The sequence below is a fragment of the Acanthopagrus latus genome, chromosome 11 (assembly GCF_904848185.1).
Source record: "Acanthopagrus latus isolate v.2019 chromosome 11, fAcaLat1.1, whole genome shotgun sequence".
Taxonomy (NCBI): domain Eukaryota; kingdom Metazoa; phylum Chordata; class Actinopteri; order Spariformes; family Sparidae; genus Acanthopagrus; species Acanthopagrus latus.
Window position 1 is genome coordinate 10,989,745 of NC_051049.1, and position 18,735 is coordinate 11,008,479.

Below are 18,735 nucleotides of genomic sequence, written 5' to 3' on the forward strand. Positions count from 1 at the left end.
TAGTGAGTATATTAGGGGGGAAAGAATGTAATCCCTCTGGTGATCAAAATCTGAAATGATTATGCAAACTATCTCCGGCATGCATTTAGCTTGTAGCGGGTAGCTAGTCGAAGTTAAGCAGCAGCCTCATGTAAGCCCATCAGCTGTTGTTGAACAGAATGGAGAAAACAAGTAGTGCAACAGTCGGCCGAACATGTGTGACTAATAGGAGAAATCATCCCACACAGAACACACTGGACGACTGCAATTATTTTTTTTACACTCTGGTGTTTTTACCTCTCAAACACACAAGATGATATGTATCAGTCAGTGAGCGTACGAGCTGCTGTCAGACACATTTCTTATATTTTTGGAAAGAGGAAGGCAAGCTGTTTCCCTGTTTCTAGTCCATGTGCTAAGCTAAGCTAAGCTAACCCGCTGCTGGCTGTAGCTTAATGTTCCCTCGCAGAGTGAAATGTGATTTTGCATATTTACATGATTCCTGTAGAACAGTAAGCCAGGGAGGTGTTTGCAGTTTTCTGTATTTCCAGTTGTTTCGTGTGTGTGTCGCTGTCCCGCCATTAGGTTGGTGGGAAAACAGGGAATACAGTATGGAAGTTGTCTTCTTGTCCATGTTTTCTTGTCCTCCTTGGCTGAGTCAGCTATTAAGACTGCTAGATGCACGGCTAACCGAGCTAACTGGCTAAGAGCTACAGTTGTCAGCAGTTAGTGGCTACTAGTGTATAAGGTGACCCTCAGACATATGTAATAATAAAAACAGAACTTCCAACGTCTATTTGTATTTCATAGGAACTTAAGTATTCACCATACAGACATGAGTGATACTAAATGTTCATCTAATTCCAGAAAGCAAACAGATGAGCCTGTTATCTGGTTAACGGTGAAGTACTGCTCTAAATCGTAAAGATCGCTGACTTGGAATGACACCCGGACGGGGTCTAAATCCCAGCCCTCGCCCTCCTCTTTCATGCCTCTTTTCTTCCGTGAAGCAAACAAGCGACAAAGCACACTTCCAAGCTTTGCACAGAGACATAAATGCGGCACACAAAGCGACAAACACACAGGGTAGATCAAGCGAAGACAGACTGAGAGAACAGCCTGACTGAGCAGTTCTCAGTTCTACTGATCTCCACTTCAGGAAAATGATGTGATCAACTGATTATCTGATTTACGCTCAATGGCTGAGTAATTTACAAAAGGCAGCTTTGGTTCTGACGGTGTGATCCACAGAGCAGAGACAGAGGGGCGTTTGGGGTTACGGACTGATATGAAGATGCAAACAGGCATGAATGCTTTTATCTCCATTTATACCGACGGCTCACTGGGACATTTAAAATAGGTCCACGAGGTTCAAAGACCAATTTCTTAATGAGAGTAAAGGAAAAAGCAAAGCAGACATCACTTGAGAGGGCTCCGTAAACAAAACACACGGATGTAGATCTTGAGAGGACAACTAATCACATTAATCTCGATCTAAATGCATCATCATCACCCCGCACGGCCGGCTGACTGCTTCGGAGCTCAGCTGAGCGGAACACGCTGTTAACCGCTGTGGACATCGGGACTCATTTGATGAATGATTAATTAATCCAGCGCTTAATACCCTTGCACAGAGTTAAGTGCGTCTGACCACACCCACACGTAAAGTTCTCATTAGAGCCGGAGTCATTAGTAGGTTCAGGACTGAGGGGACTTTATGACAGAAAAATGCGTCAAGCACTTATGAATCAATTAGGAGAGGCTGGTATTGTGTTGAGTGTGTGTGTGTGCATGTGTGTGTGTGTGTGTGTGTGTGTGTGTGTGTGTGTGTGTGTGTGTGTGTGAGCGCACAGTTACGGGCACCAAACTTAATTAGGTATTTTATTCAAATCGCATAATGTTCCTTTTTCCGAAGGCCGCGAAGGAGTCCGACGTTTCAGGGCTGAAGAAAGGCTGAATTGCACACTGCATGTCATACGTTCGTCTAATCTTTTTTCTTACAATTACATAATTGAAGAGAGCTGATTAAAGAGCTACCTCACACGCGGGGCCCATGGCGAGATGGTATGAAAGATGTGTGTAATGTGAGTCGGCCCACAGGACGCAGCTGGTTCTTCACGGCGTTTCAAAGTACAGAATGCAAAGTCTGCCCGGCTCAGCTGCTGCAAATGCGGTTAATAACAGAGCTGGAAGGACTGATAGGATTGCAAGCACGAAGTAATAATATCCCTGGAATCTACCACTGGACTGTAGGAAGTAAACAAGTGATTGAACGTTCGTCTAAATTTACAATTTTAGCCACACGTTCAATTGAAGCACTCAGGCATTCGTTTTTTTAAAATATGAACCAAGGTTTTGACAGAATGTAAGCACACTTAATGGTGTGAGAGTTCTGGGTGAAATAGACAAAGAAGTGGTTTTAAAAACATAAAGCAAAATCATCCCCACTGGAGAGGGAGACAAACAGCTCCCCAACAACCAGGTGCCCTTTAGTGCTCGGTGATTATACCTTTCAAAGTACTGAAGACGGGAAAGGTCACATCTAATTTAATCATAGCCTATGGATTTTACTGAAGCGGCTGCAAGACTTTGACCGAAGACAGTTTGTTATTTTTAATGCGTTAGATAGTGACTATAAACGCTGGATGCTGCAGGGATCACCTGGGCTGAAGATAGATGTGCTGCATGTAAGGGATACACTGCAGTACAAATGCCCTTTCCTCTCGTTATCTGCCTCCTCTCGCTTCCAGTTCAATAGGCGATCACAGCGAGCGATGCCGCTGCATGAATACTGTCTGTATCTTAAGCTGAGAGTAGTGGTGACATGGCAGGAACGTTCCCTGGAGATTTACTGAGTTTGTTAAGTCCTGTTGAGTCGTGAACATGGCTTTTTGGAAGATCGTATTTTAGTGTTTTTTTGAGGACTGTTTCAGCTTTGGCGAAGACGTATGTTTGAACGATCAACATCAGCTGATATTGATCATTATCAATTTGAATCATCCCTTTTGAAAATTTAATATTTCATATAAATTCCATAGATAATCCAAAATGATGTATTAAGAATTATACATAATACATAACTGTTATTGTGACCTAGATATATGAAGGAGTTTTGGGGTTGATCCTGACACTTGACATTAGGAGTGAAAAATTCTGATAGATATTCAGCGTTTTATTTCCTCCTCCGTGTTTTACGGGCGACAGTTGTGAGTGTAAACACAGTAACGTGTGCAGCAGCAGAGTCGTGTGTCTCGTGTGAACCCTCAGAGGGAGAAGATGGACATTATGTCTTGCTCCGTTTGTGTTGACTGAAATAGATTATTCATGAGAAACTGTAGCCCACTTCAGTCGAAATCAGTCAATCAACTACTGGAGTCGTCACTAACAAGGTGTGTAAACCTTGGCCTCACGTCTAGATCATGTCTGATGCCGGTAGGGATGGCACCTCCTCGTGAGAGCGCAGGCAGGAGCCTCAAACTCCATTTTTCCTCCACAATCTCAGTCATGATGGTCGATCCATACTGGGCAGGATTGTTTTATGGCTGGCCAGTCGCAGCGCTTCGAGCTGCCAGTAGCAATAGAAATACATAAAATGAAATGAGCCGTAGAGAGCGACAAGTATATAAACTCCACAAATACCCCGCGCTTCATCTCATAACACAACTCGGCGTGGGAGACGTTTTTGCTGTCTGTGACACTCAAACACACACAGCTTCCAACATCAGCAATCGCACCCCAAAGGTTTTAATTGTTGATCCTTCAAATGGATATAAAGCAAAAAAGATGCAGCGAAGCCTCTGAACTGCTCTTAAGTGTGGATGCACTGCCTACCCACGCTCATGAGATCCCTTGGCTTCCCTTTTTAGTACTTACGTAACGCTACGGCCATCTCATCACACATTCTTTCATCCAGAGACCTCGGAAAAAAAAAAAAAAAAAAAAAAAAAAAAACATAAAATATGCAGCATCCAAAAAGCAAAAAACTGTTTATCTCACCCCGCCGCTTCCTCTCTGTATCTCATCTGTGCCGCGGCCTCAGTCTTCCGGAGCCAGTCCAGTAAAAGTCACACAGGGCCTATCACCGGCTTAAATGGGCCAATTTTGTGGAGGGGTGGCTTCTACAAACATCGAGAAAGAATGAACTTGGGAAAAGCATTCAGAAACGGAGAGAAATGGATTAGGAAAGCCTATGAAAGCCATCCTGGCGCCTGTGCTGGATGATACCGTAGCACTACGGCGGTGCGTGTGCTCAGTCTTACAATGTATAAATAGACTCCGCAACTGGAAATTTTATGGGAGCTAATATAGTTCTAAATTATGGACAAATACATTTTCTCGGAGAGCACTGGCATAAATTGCATCATCTTCAAAAAGCAAAAAACATATTCAGCGAAGATATATTGACTCCTCAACATCAGAGCAGTTTCATTGCTCTGCTGTGCTCCGTTGATGGATCGCTTTGGCTTTGATCCTCTTGGTTTCATAAAAACATAACAAAAGCCCTGTAGTTGCCCGTGGCTCCATTAGAGTCCTCTAAATAAATGACACTACGGTGACAAACTGCAGTGCGCAGCGCTTCATGACTGCACTGCCTTACTAATTTGTCGAGAGCCTCAGCGTAATTTTCACAGGTCAACGGCACGATTTGAATAATAACTCTTATATCAAGCCCTGGAAAAACATACTTCAGTCTAATTTCACTAAGTAATACTAAATTACTTTTTACAGATTGAGGTCCTTTTTTTTTTCTCAAGAAGCAGTGATTGCGAGCGAGAGGTGCTTGAACCAGACGGTGTGCTTCTGCAGCTGCCGGGGGGTTAAGATTGTGAAAAACCAGTGCTGGAAGGTAACGAGGTTAGCCAGTCTCCGTCGTCCCCACAAATGTCAAATGAAGCAATCATGTTTGTAAATAAATGGCTTGTAAGGCCCAGATGCTCTGTAAGCCCTGCATTAAGGATACAACCCAATCTGAACGTCTGTAAGGGCATTACAGGGTCGACTACTGCAGTGCCACGGGATTAAGATTGTGGAGTGGCACAGATTATTGGATTAAACAAAAACTGTGATGAGATTAAAAATGTATATAGCGCCATTTTGAGTTGGCTATTATATGTTGTCGTGTTCTGACTGAGTGCGTGAAAACTGGGCCAGTTAGCAAGCAGCCAGAGAAGCAGTGCCCTCATAGTAATGGGGTTGAAATAACTAAAAGTAACGGTTGAAATTATTTGTTAAATTAGTTAGCTGAATAAATGGTTGAAATACTTATCTTAATGTAATGGATAAGCTAAATTGAAGAAGGCTAGTTAGCTTTAAAGTCATTGATGGATGGTTGACAACTAAAAGTAGCCTAATGGGTAAATGATTTAAATGGTTAGCTGAAATTGGCTTAAACAAATAAATAGTGGCTGTTTGCTTAAAGCAATGTTTGAAATACTTAGCTAAAGCAATGGATGGTTTAAATAGGCTAGCTGGCTCAAAGTACTTGATACAGGCTAATGCTTGAAATAGCTCATGCTGTTAGCTAAAAGCAATGGTTTCATGATTGAAACTGTTAGCCAAAATAGTTAGCTTGAAATAAATGTTGAAATACTCAGCTAAATGTTATGAGTAGGCTAAAGGAAGTAGACTAGTTGGCCAAAAGTCATTGGTAAATGGTTCAAATAGCTAATAGTAGCCTAATGAATAAATGGCTGAACTACTTAGCCAAAAGTAACAGATAAAGAGTTGGTAGTTAGCTTAAAGTAATAGATTATTGGTTGAAACAGTTAGCTGCATTTGTTAGCCAGCGACCTGGTTTATATAGCTGAAATTGTTAGTGAAAAACAATGAATAGATAGATCGTGAAATAACTAGACAAAACCAAATGTATGAATAGCTGAATATAATATAGCTGAATAAATTAGTTGATATTTTAGACCAATCAAAGGTTGAAATCGCTTCAATTACTGGAGGAAGTGGTAGTGATAGAAGGGCGAACCTAAACCAACGTAACCGCTGACAATTGTATCATAAAATGTTGTGTGTGTAATCAACTTTTGTTTTTAAAACTCAAGTGGACTCGTTTTTCATGTGGCCAGCTGTGTCGATGAGGACTTCATCTTACAGGCCGTTGTCACTTCCTCTGATGAAAAGGAGGGAAAAGCACTGCTCTGAGGTAACGAGGTCAGCCAGCCTCTATCGTCACCGCATCCAATGAAGCAATCATGTTTGTAAATAAATGACTTGTAAGGCCCAGATGCTCTCTAAGCTCTGCATTAAGGTTACAGCCCAATCTGACCGTCTATAATGGCATTACAGTAGCCGGTGAGTGGGAGGACGGCCAGTACTCACGGGCCGATCATCGTTCCAGCTGGACGTCTTTACGGCGACAGCTGACATCAGCGCGCCTGCAGGTATCAGACGGCCACTCACAGGGGCACTCTCTCCCTTTTTTCCCTCCTGCGCTCCTCCAGCACTTCATACCTCTTTCCTCTCGCCCTCCCTCCTCTCTCCCCGTAAGAGCGGCGATGCCCTCATCTTGCTGACAGCGGACGCATCTCTGCTTTACTGCCCTCATAAATACTAGGGAGTTGAAAACAATGAGGCCGAGCATTGGCAGTGTTAAGCTGAGGTAATGTCACTATTGAGCACGGCTGACAGCTTTATGTGCAGCAGAAAGGATCAAAACGAGAAGGTAAGTGTAGGCGTAGTAATGGACAAGACTAACAGGCCTGATTCAACAATGCACTCCGAGGACCACACAGACCTGTCAGCAGACATTTCATTACTGACACATAAATCTGCCAAACAGGGAGGCTAAGTGGCACCTTGGGTACCATTAAGTGCTGTTGTATAATTGCGTTCACTTCAGTGCTGGTTCTGTCTCGATTTTTAGACATTAATGTCCACTGTGCTCTCACCAAGCAGGTTTGAATCCATGAGACCACATCGGCACAACTAATATGCAGTCCCTTGCTTAATATAGATCTGATGACGATGAGCACATATATATACATATATTTGGGCCATGCAATATGATAAGATCTGCAGTGTAGGCGATACGACTCGTGATGAATAAACAAATGTTGGGTTAGCTCTTCTCTCCCTCCTCAGCCATCATGCTAATTTAAATTCCAGGTAGCTAACGACTAGCTGGGGCTTCACCCGATTGGCCAAATTGTGTGAATGCATGGTCCATGTATCCAGGGCTCCGTCTGATAGGACTCCAGACATACTTTTTTAATCTGGTTGCACTGGTGCACCTCATTTACGTGACCAAGCACATAATTTAATATTCTTAACACATTAGAAAAATTGCTGTATAACTGTTGTTTTTTTCATGTAAATTACAGTTCACCCCACAAGAAACTGTGAGAATCTTGACGAATATTTACAGGCTGCTTGTTTTTTGTTTGTTTTTTATTTGAACTGCCCAATTTCAGGTGCAACCAATGAAAATGTCCGACCAACACAGTGACACCCTGGGAGCTGGAGTAAATTGTAAAAAAAATTGTACATCATGGCATTTCAAGCATTCTTTTGCGATGTGAGTACTGTACGTGGTCATATCGCGATGATAAAAATGTTTTTAATCATCTCACACACACCGATAAACAATTTTTTATTCAGTTGCGTACGGGCACTTTAACGGGACAAAAGCAGCTGGGGATTGAATCGAACCAACCCTGAAATCTGAAATTAACGGACGACCCGCTCCTCTTCCTGAACAACGTCTGTCCAAAGAACTACATCTAGATCCATCTCGGTCCCCATGAGACACATAAACCCACTTTCTTTTTTTGCAAAACCCTGCCAGTCTGCCATGAGTTTTTAATTACACAAATGTACCGTCGGTGAAAAATTTTAATTGAGATTGGTATAACACTGAACATCCAGCAGCGACACTGGCACACATCTCTAAGGGTGTGAGTGTCCCACGAACGAGTATCGTAATGTCTTAAACAGGTACCTCTGCTGCATGTTGCTCCAGATTACTCTCTACTCTCCTTTCCCGTAAACTTTCTAATAAAGACACAGAATGCCCTAAAAGAAACACCAATCACTGTTGTGGACATCATTAAAAGCACACCAAGTGTACAACCATTTTTCAACTGCACAATCTCTATTGTAGTTTCCTTTGTTACATGTTTTTTGTGGGTATTGTGACCAAAAAAAAAAACTCTTGGGACAGACAAGACGAGGAACGAGATCACAGTAAAACTGCATTCGGACCTGACTTATTTGTAGACCTGCACTAAGAGCAGAACAGAGCCACAATAAAAGGCAGTGAGACAGAGCAGGGAGAGGGCTGAGCAAACACAGGCAGAGGCTCAGATGTGTCACACCGACGACAGGCACCGAGCGCCTCACGCTGAGATGACTGCAGGGATCGACCAAAGGCTGCCTTCCCCTTTATACTCCACGTTTAGATCATTACGAACCTAAATGAGAAGTGGTGACCATGGACAAACATACACACACACACACACAGAGTGGCTGTGCTTGCATGGATACACAAACACACCATCTCAAGGATGACAATAGAAAAAAAAAAAAAAAAAAGCCCAGCATGAGAAATAATGAGTCCCGGTGTCCGTCTGAGTTAGAGAGCAAATCGATCAGCCGGGACTGCACCATAACAGTGTGAGAGGAGGCTGAGGAGGATAAACTAGTGTCACAGTGATCACAGGGTGAATCTCTCGCTCATCAGGTCATCTGCTTAAAGAATACGAGACAGAGAGCGAACTGGATGAAAGGCGGTGGAGGGGGCGAAGGAACACACGCAAGAAAAAGGTTAACGCCAATGTGGGTCACAGCAAGGTGTGTAAAAGTGTCAGGGGAGCAGATCCAATGGACCACCGGATGAGTGTGTGTGTGTGTGTGTGTGGTGGGAAGTTGGGCTCACCCAGGACTAGAACTTGCACAGTGCTCCCTCCACATCTGCAAGGTGCTCTGCTCACCGTTGGCCGTCTGCTCTGCCTGGCTCTGTGCAGAATAGTGTTGCTCCACTAGCCTCTCCAGCCAATGAGCTTCCTCCTCCTCTTCCTCCTTCTTTTCTTCTTCTTCCTCCTCTTCCAGCAGCAGCAGCAGGAGTAGCAGAAGCGGCAGCAGCAACAGCAGCAGCAGCTGGACTGGACCGCATTCACTCACCTCTCCTCCTCCTCCTCCTCGCTGTCTCTGCTGCTGAATTATCTTCCGCCTCCTGAATGGAGTCCCGGGCTCTCCGCTCCCCTCTCCTCCTCCGCGCTAGACGGGCACAAGGAGCTCCTCTCCCAGCGGGCTCCCAGCTTTGTGTCTCGGAGAAGCGGTGAGGGCTGCCACCGGCGGCGGCAGGCAGCTCGAACTGATGGTGCTCTCGTTATTGGATGGCATGTGTATGAGTGTCCAGGCATTTGTGTGTGAGTGTGTGTGGGATGTGCAGCGTGGTGTGTGTCAATGTGTGTGTGTGTGTGTGTTTTTGAAAGAGGACCCGGCTGCTGCTCATTGGGGCTCATCTGCACTGTTGCCTCTCTCTCTCTCTCTCTCTCTCTCTCTCTCTCTCTCTCTCTCTCTCTCTCTCTCTCTCGTGCTGTTTCTGTGCTGCATTCACGTCCTGTGTGGAAAACAGCCAGTCGACTTTCTCTCCTTCCACAAAAAAAAAAAAAAATCAGCCCTCAGGTGGCGGGGGTATACACTCACACCACTCCGCAGGGAGACACACTGTATGGAATAATCCACAAAATGTATAAATAAGATACACTGAAATACATATATGGACAAACATGTAAATCACTTCAGTCTTTACACAGTCATTGGTAGCTATTTTACCCTTTTAATTTTAGTTACTCTCCATTTACTCTTTTTCTGATATCCTACGTCAAGTTCAATTCAGCCTTTTTTTATATAGGCTAATATTTTTTTCTCGCAAGCACTTTGATTTCAGATGCTAACAGTGGTTGGCAATCCATTGTTGACTTTAGCCTGCTAACTCCTGCTTAATCATTTATGAATTCACTCCTCAATCGGTGGTTTATTTATTTGTTTAAACCATCTTTCATTGATTTTTGGCCACCAACAAGCGATAAAGCGAGACTTTATCTATTGATGATGTGGCTCGCCAACTGTTGTTTATTCTAACAGCGCAGAGTGATAGCATGTCGAGTTGTGTTTGGAGTTCAGTATTTCTTTTCGTTTGAGCTCAGCAGTTGTCTCAATGAACTCCTGGAGGCGATTTTTGGCTGGTTATATTGTTGAGATTGATAAATGGTTGATAGTCAGCTTGAGCTAATTGATAGATGGTTGACATGAAACTTAAAAATTTGGATTAATGGTTCATAATCTTAAAATAGCCTAATGTATAACGTCTTATTTAGCTAGCACTGTTTTAGGACACTTAAGCCCTTCGTAATTGAATTATGGGACATTTAGTGATGTATTTAATGCCATAGAACAAAACGTGGAAATATCTTAAGCCTGTGTAACCACAGACCTTATTTCATACATTTTAGACAAGTGTATCTATAAATAAATGGTTGATATCTTAAAGTACTATTAAACAACTGTTTGAACAGTTCGCTAAAAGTGCTAAATAAAAGTAGAAACTTGAACCCAACAACCCTTGAACACTTATAATTTTATTGTAAAAAAAAAAAAAGTATGTAGCAGTGTCAGCAGACGCGAATAATCTCTGGCTATTTCATTTAGCAGTTTAAGGCCTCACTTCCTTACCCAGCTAGTCTCTCACACTGTGTTGTTCGGTGCTGGGCAGAGACCACACAGACTGGTTTTTGAGCATTTTGCTCTGAAAGTAGTTGCCTGCTGTGGTGAGAGTGAGCCAAAATAGTAAACTGTGGGCAGTGAAACAAAAATTGTGTTGTATTTATTAATATAACCATTCATTCATTCATTTTATGGATTTGGATTTAGTCGCAGCTTGACTTGGAGGCTGATGTGAACACGTTTCCTGTGATTGCAATGATGACTGAACGTGTGTGTGGCATATGTGCAGGTAACAGACATGTCATAGAAGGACATCAGTATTGGTATTGTGTTGCTCACTCACTTGGATCTTTATCATGACAGACTGTTTGAAAAATTAAAAGATGTTTAAACATCAGTAGGCTGATAATCTCTAAAATGGCAGGTGTACAGTATAACCATCCAGAACTCCCAGGATAATATACATCCAAATATAACAGGTGTGTCTTTTGATCTAGCTAACATTTTATAGAAGATTTTAAAGACTCAATTTCTTTACATGAATTTAAGATTTCTTGTTTTATCTTGAACTTAATTAAAAGTGGGTGAAATTAAACAAGTCTAAATGGCTTGAACAAACATGGAGGTCACCAAGGTCTGTTTTTTCCGAGGCATAATAAATGTCATGAAATTAATGCCTAAAAGGAACTTTACTTTGGTGCTGCAAACACATTGTACGCCGAGAGCAGACTTGCTCCTCTGTTCACTGTCATGTGTCACCTGTACTTCCATGCCATTTATCTCCAGACATCATCTGACGAATGGCTCCCGTGCAGTCTTGCTAAGGTAAACAGTAGCCATCCATCATCCGCTTGTGAATTCTAGCCGCTAATATTAATTCAATCCATCCGATGGCAGACAGATAAACTTTTAACCAAAGCTGAAATGCTTTTCTTTCAATTCATAGTTTGAAATTGTGAAAAATGTGGTGCCTTAATAAAGATATTTGTACTTTTATTGCAAAGTTATCAGGGACTGTTGACATTTAAATATGAATATCAATTGCGTTCACTTTCTTCAGTGTGACAGATGAAAACAAACACGAAAGGGAAGAGATTCAAGATGGACACGATGAGACTGAGAGAAAAAAGGAAGAGAGAAGGTGATGGAGATGAGAGAGGAGCAGGTACTGCCCACTGTACAAGGATAGGATTAACATGACATCCTTGTGCTGTTCAGCACAGCCCTCAGGTGGCGGGGGCTTCAAAATAATCCAAACTCAAACACAAAGATGAAATAAAGATTGTTTATACAACTGTGTTGAATAGTAGTTATACTTTGGCAGGAAAAGATAAATGAGGAGTCAAATAGTTGGTCATGATTACATTTCAGTGTTGTCTGTAGTGTGAATTTCCCTTTACTTAAAAACTGATATGATATCCAGATGTTGTGCGATGACTTTTGCTCATATCTTTAGGTTGTACTGCGGATCATTCATTGCAAAATAAGCCCCCCAAGCAAGCTCAAGTCTTGGATCTTTGTATTAATAAACCCTTCAGGACCAAGGTTAAATCCATTCTAAATCATTGACAAGTGGATTGTTGTTCATTTCATATTGAGTGTAGAAAGAAGACTTTGACTACCAATGAAACGCCACCATACGCTGCTGAGGAGCTTCATTGGATTGTATATTTAAAACTCCATTACAGGGTGCAGCTTGTATGTTTAGATGCACACTTCCAAGTGGTTGTTTTTCTAACCTTTAAGCCATTAGTGTTTTTTATCGTGTCCGTACATTAATGCTGAATTATTTTTCCAAAACACTGTTAGCCAGCACAGGCAAAGAAAACAAAAGCGTACAGTATATTGACACTATAATCGACCACTCAAAATAAATCACAGCATACCAGAGCAGTCAGCAATATCACATTACCATTTCAAGTCTGAACTGAAGAGATGTAGAGATATGTTACAGTTTCAAGCAGACTGGGCACTTTTTCCCAGCCCATTCATTCTTAACTAAAGTGCAAGGACTCCAATTTTACTCTTTAATGTGCTCAGACGGCGACATGGAGGGGGAGACTTCCACTCTCGCTCTAGGCATCCTCACACATCTTTTGCATTTTACTGGCTCTTTTTAACGGCGCGTAAATCGGAGCCCGAGGCGGTGCAGGAGTGTCATATCCAGGTGAAAATGGAGCCACGTTTCATCCCATCTACAGTCTGTGTTGCTATCCTCAAAAGCCACAATGTAGCTCTCCTGTGCTGGATTGTTATCTGTGCCGCAGCCACACATGTGATCTCTTAACACGAGCGGTGTCACTCTCCAGGCTGTCGAGCGAAACATTAAAATGGAGAAAAATTCATTTTTTTGTTACACAAGCTGAAAATTGCCTACTGGTTATTACATTTTTTTTTTTTTTAAGCCCAAACTGCTGTACTGCAACAGCCTGTGGTATAGTGACCTTCATGAATGTCATTATCCCCTCAACCATTTCCTTGGCTGGCTTAAGGTAAAAGCTGTGTAGAAGCTCTACAGTAACACCACAGCACAGTAATAATCAGCATGTCCTCCGTCATGCTCAGTACCTGAGGGCAGCAGTGAAATCAAGTCCGCTCAGGGTACCAGAGGCTTTCTCCGGCTGAATATTTTTAAGGTTTTCTGCACAAGTATTGAGGGGGTGGGTGCTGATAAATACGTTATACATAAAACATGAAGGAAATGTACCTGCCTACTGTGCAGGTTGAAAAGGCTGTACATCAACTCTATAGGACTCTACAGTCATTTGTCAAATTGAAGGTACTGCTTACCCTCGCTTTCTCTGCGGGGGTGTGAGAGGCTGAGGTACCAAAAAAAGGAAAAAAAAAGTGGGGAGAAATCACAGTCATGGTCTTGTGATTCAAGCGCTGTGGTACTCAGGCAGCTGTCTCAAGCAGTTTAGTACATTTATGTAAGTGCAGGTTTTCAAGTGACGGCTCTTACTTAGTGAGCGTCACCACTTTTAGTCAACAGCGCAAGAAAATAACGTCAAGAAAAGATGCGCATTTTTGATCACTTGTACTGATTTTGTTGATAAAATTTCATATTCAAGCAACAGCATATACAGTGTAATGCCATTTGGCCATAAAACATATTAAATTGCATACTGCATATTAAACTGGGCCTACAATGACATGTAGCCTAAAGTGGCATGCATAAACAAGTCAGCAGCAGTTGTACCATGGCTAATGTTAAGTGTGTTTGCCTCACTGTCTGCTATTTCTGCGTTGGTTTCTGAGATGGAGAGTACGTCATATTCTCTTAACCGACAAGCTACGAAACAATCCACCGTGGCTCAAGAGAATGTGCACACATTAACCTTGTTAGAGGCTGGAACCAACTATCATAATTCTTACAAAGAGATGAACCAAATATTATGGATTCACAATCATAAATGTATATAATGTTAACAATGTTTTTCAAGGTCCTAAGAAAAATCAATTTAAGTCTAAATCCCAACTTTCTTTCAGCATCTTCCAGGAAAATGGATGCTTTTGTTTTGCACCTTTCTACAAGCTCTGATGTATCATTTCTGAGAAATGATTCGTCCACATAAAATGTTATATATGACCCACAGGGAGTCCACCTGTGGAAGTCTCAGGCTTCAGAGCGAGAGGGATTACTTTTGATACTTTGATCAGTGTGTTTTCAAATGAGTTGGATACTTGTTTCACACCTGCAGGAAGCCTAAAAAACACAAACTCTTGGTGCTTTATCAGGTTCTCGCACTAACTGATCAGAGATCCAAAGATAAGAGACAAGAGCGAATCACATTGTTTTATAACGCGTAAAGGATGGGATATTTTATGGGGCCTTTAAATTGGATTTTGATGTCTGCCGTGTGGAAGGCAGAAGAGATATACAAACGTAAGGGTAACATGAACTGTTATCAGTGCAGAAATACAGCGCTGTCTCAATAAACTGGTGATGTTTGAGTCCGCAGCCGTTTGTGCTGTTATTGAAATATTCCCCCTTACGACATTAATCTTGCAGTGTTTGCCACCGGTACTCTGCCACTTCAGGCAGCGACTACAGTAAATTAGAATCACAAAGGTGGCAACAAAAGTGAGTCATATTAAGTGGAATACTAATCAGCAGCGAAAATAACAAGTTTCAATAGCCTTTTAAAGTGAGTCTGAAAATAAGGAAAACAGGAAGAAACCTTCATCAACACTGGGTGAGTAAACTTTAACAGGATATTCATGACCATCAAGCTGTATCAGCACACGAAAAATCATGAGCTCTAAGAACCAGTAATTTTACCACAGCATGTGGTGCCCCGAGCTTTAAATATCCACGACTACAGCTCACCTTGACTGAAGGCCATTAGCAAAGATTCACCAAACCCCTCTGCCAGGTTTATATCTCACCCACTCGTACAGGCAAACAACAAGCTAATGGCCTTGGAAAACATAAAGCAAGGCCCATTAAATCACACCCACTCACTCAAAACATAAAACATAACAAAGAAAAAAATATAGGCAGATTTCAGTGAATTGGGGGACAAAGAGAAGCACAGTGGTGGGACTCAGCACATGTTTGTTTTACATTACTTATGTAAAAGCGCAAGAATGTAATTTTCTTGTAAAGCAGTTGTGATCACAGGGATTCTTGGCTGAATAGACTGGTTTTCCATAAATCACAAGAGACGTCAAGATGTGTGAGTTTTTAGCACAGCGGCTGCCAAAATTTTTGGTTTTATGAAATTTTAATTTGAAGCAATGTCTTCTCACAATCACTCATCACTGTTTGTCTTTGAGTTGGGACCAGTTCGAGCAAAGAGTGATGACCCCATCTCAAAATGCTTATAATTTAAGCAGTTTTTACAAAAACTTTATTCCGTTAATCAGCACTAGACGCACAGCGCAGTTGAGGCTAATGGGAAGGAGACAAACTGCGTTAGTAAAAAGTCAGGTTTCAAGGACACCCCATGCAGAAGTACTGGGATCTTTCAGTGCAACCAAATCACCAGAATAAATGTTGACAATGTGGGGTTTCTGCAAACAAACACACAAATCCGGATAGTTAGGGTTAGAAAAGATCATATTCCAGCTTAATACATTCTGATGGTGTTTCAGTCTCCACAAACATGGTGGGAGATGTTATGACTTCCCGTCCAAAATATCTGTTTTTTGTCACAACAAACAAGTCTGGAAATTGTCCGGAGGTGTTCTTGATTTCACATGAACAAATGTTCAAACACAGTCTTGAACTGCATCACTGGCTTGGCAGCCTTGTCACCTGTAACTGCACTGCCACCAACTCCACCTACTGATATCATGTCAGGTCATGCACACGTGAACATGATAAAGAGTCATGATATCCCAAATATCAATACGCCTATGTGTATTACTTACAAATTACAAATTTGAATAGAACAATAACAGTTAAGTTTATTTGCATTGCAGTTTTCAAAATGTGGTTACACACAACAAGCTACTGAAAAGACACAGGAATAAATTATTGTATTGTACTGTATTGTGTTATATCATAGTATATAAGGCAGTAGATGTGTGCATGAGGCATTATATTTTTTGTCCTTCCATGTGTATCATACTGGCTTTACAGGCACTCCGGTGTGTGTTCAGGAGTGTATCCTGCAGACTTACATTGAGTGCCGTGCTGAGCCCATCTGTCCTTCGGCTGTTGTTGGACCGGCCAGACAGGCAGCCGAGCGCCTGCTGCAGCTGTGAGAAGCGCAACCGCACTTCTTACAGAAGTGTGTATGAGTATGTGTCTGTGTGTGAGTGAGTAAGCGTGCAAGCACAGTGTTAGATCTTCACTGCAGCCGTGCAAAAGGCTGCGTGATTAATCGCTGCTGCTCAGCTCGTCTTCCGGCTTTGGACTCAGAGGTGGCTCATGTACTTCACTAACTATGCAGCGAGTACATTCATCACACCACAAGCATGAATGTCCACACAAAGACGCACAAAAGGCATCTGTCTCTGCTGGTGTTGCGAGCTGCTGACGTCTCAGCTGTGCGATGAGGAGGACAGAAATTAAGTGACAATGCTGCATGTCCAAGGAATGACGCAGGATTCACCGGAATAAAAGCCAAAGCCTGATGAAACGTATCAAAGAAAATGTTGTGTACAACCTTGAAACACGGAGCCATCAAACCCGGTGTCTACAAACACGTTTCATTAATGCCTCTGCTAAATTTGACATTAATCCCAGAGGCCACACCTCTGAGACGTCTCCTCAATTACACGGCTCTCTGTAGGTGATACGTGTGAACAGCCTTTTAAAACTTTTCCTCCTAACATGATGTGAAGACTTGAAGTGAGGATTTCCAGGCTGTAGCCAGGCAGAGGCAGGATGAGTAATCTGCTGGTGCTTCAATGTTTGCGTGACATAGTATTGTGTGTGTGTGTGTGTGTGTGTGTGTGTGTGTGTGTGTGTGTGTGCGTGTGTGTGTGTGTGTAGGCTGGACAGTCCCACACCCGCAGGCTTGGACAAAGGTTGGTGACTCACCAGAGCTCAGCTGAAGCGGGATGAAAAACAAAGTGATATAGAAAAGAAATGGGACTGGATTAGCAGCGACTCTAGGACGGAGAGAAGAGAGGAGAGGGAGACGGGAGAGGATGGACGTCTACAGGGAGCCCGAGGACCCGGAGGGAAGGGAGGAATGGATGAGCAGGGAGGAGGAGGAGGAGGAGGAGACGTCTGCTTCCCCCTGAAGACTGATCTGTGGAGAGTGAGGGAAGGATGAAGTAAATAAAGACGGGAGAGACCAAAAGGGGAGGCTAAGCAGCCCCCATGGGGGCTCTGAGGGAAGCAGCAAGGAGGAATAGAGGAGACAAGATGTAGGAACTCTGGAGACTAAAGACATACACATACACACACAATTTCTTCTGGGCGTGGGCAGGACACCATGTTTGCCCGAGTAAATACTGGGGGACTGTGAGCAATAACGTCCTTTCTTTTCTTACAACAGTGTTTACATAAACAGGAACCAGAGACTGCAGTGGCTTTTTGGGCCTCGAGCAGCTTCTGACTTCTTGCATTATATCAGGCTCCTCTGAAAATCATCGCAGCCGGAGCTGTAGAGGTACGTAAGCTCAACTGTTTCTGCTGGGATTAGTCAGATGATTAAACAGACTGGCAGGAAAAAAATACTTTCTGTTCTGCAGAGTCTGAGCATCATCTTAGCACCCTGCGGAGCTTTGACCTGAAGTTTAGTGCTTTGCTGTAAAGACGAGTGTTGAGTGGATCTCGGAGGGAAATATTTCAGCGGTTGCTATTTGTGATTTATAACAAGAAGATGAAAGATCAGAGGCCGATGTAAAAGAAAAAGGATTTGAGGAAGCAGCAAATTATTTCAGCATGATTGTAAGACATTCAAGGCTATGTTATTTTGGCACTCACATGTACTTATGTAAGTTGAGAGAGTTACAGGTCACTTTAGGTATTCACTCATGTCCATAATGACTGAGCGATCCCTTTCCTAAGTTGTTGCATGTAGGTTTACAGAACTAAATACTGACGAAACGCATATGTCAAGAGGATCATACCAGCTGCTGGTACTTTTGAATTCATTTATATGCAAAAGAACAGAAAGCTGAAAATACTTCATCCACAGATGTAGAAGAGGCCCAGGCAGGGTAGATAACAAGCCAATTATTCACCATAGAAACTCCAGCCAAATCAGGCTCTGGAAATCCCTGTGTCACGCAGCAAGCAGATGCTCTCCCAGACTGGTTGCTTTGAAATGACTTCATCCAAGTCAACCGTACCTGTTGTGTGAGTAGACTACCAAGGGTAAATGGACTGTTCAACTGACTGTTCTTGGTTTAAAAAAGATACTTCATGTTGTTGCATGAGAGTCTCTCATTGCCTGTTTGTTGCTTGGTGGTTGCCAAGAAAAGTATGTATTTCAGTCTATACGGCTTCTCATACAGACAGCCAACACCTTTAGTACAACAGATAAGTCTACCTGAAATATCTAGTTTACATAACTTAATTCTGTCAACTTCAAAACCAACATAAGCAGAGGTATTTACTCTCTTTGAAGCTACTTTCTTCCAGCATCAGTGGCGCACAGTTCTCTTAAATCAATT

At 42.5% G+C, this 18,735-nt stretch overlaps 1 protein-coding gene across 6 annotated transcripts in view; it reads right to left on the reverse strand.

The window, feature by feature from the left end:
- lingo3a (leucine rich repeat and Ig domain containing 3a) overlaps positions 1–18,735 on the reverse strand; it is a 64,874-nt gene that overhangs the window by 26,811 nt on the left and 19,328 nt on the right. The window contains exons 3-4 of one of the 6 annotated variants that reach the window (XR_005077672.1): positions 17,150–17,363; positions 15,522–15,672 (exon numbers count right to left, since the gene is read on the reverse strand). The exons of 1 other annotated variant lie outside the window; for it this stretch is intronic. The gene's annotated coding sequence lies outside the window, so the exon portion shown is untranslated. Of the gene's footprint in view, positions 1–8,863; positions 9,482–15,521; positions 15,673–16,048; positions 17,364–18,735 lie in introns of those variants that run through there. 4 more of the 6 variants (XR_005077673.1, XR_005077671.1, XM_037114165.1 and 1 more) reach the window with 4 other exon arrangements.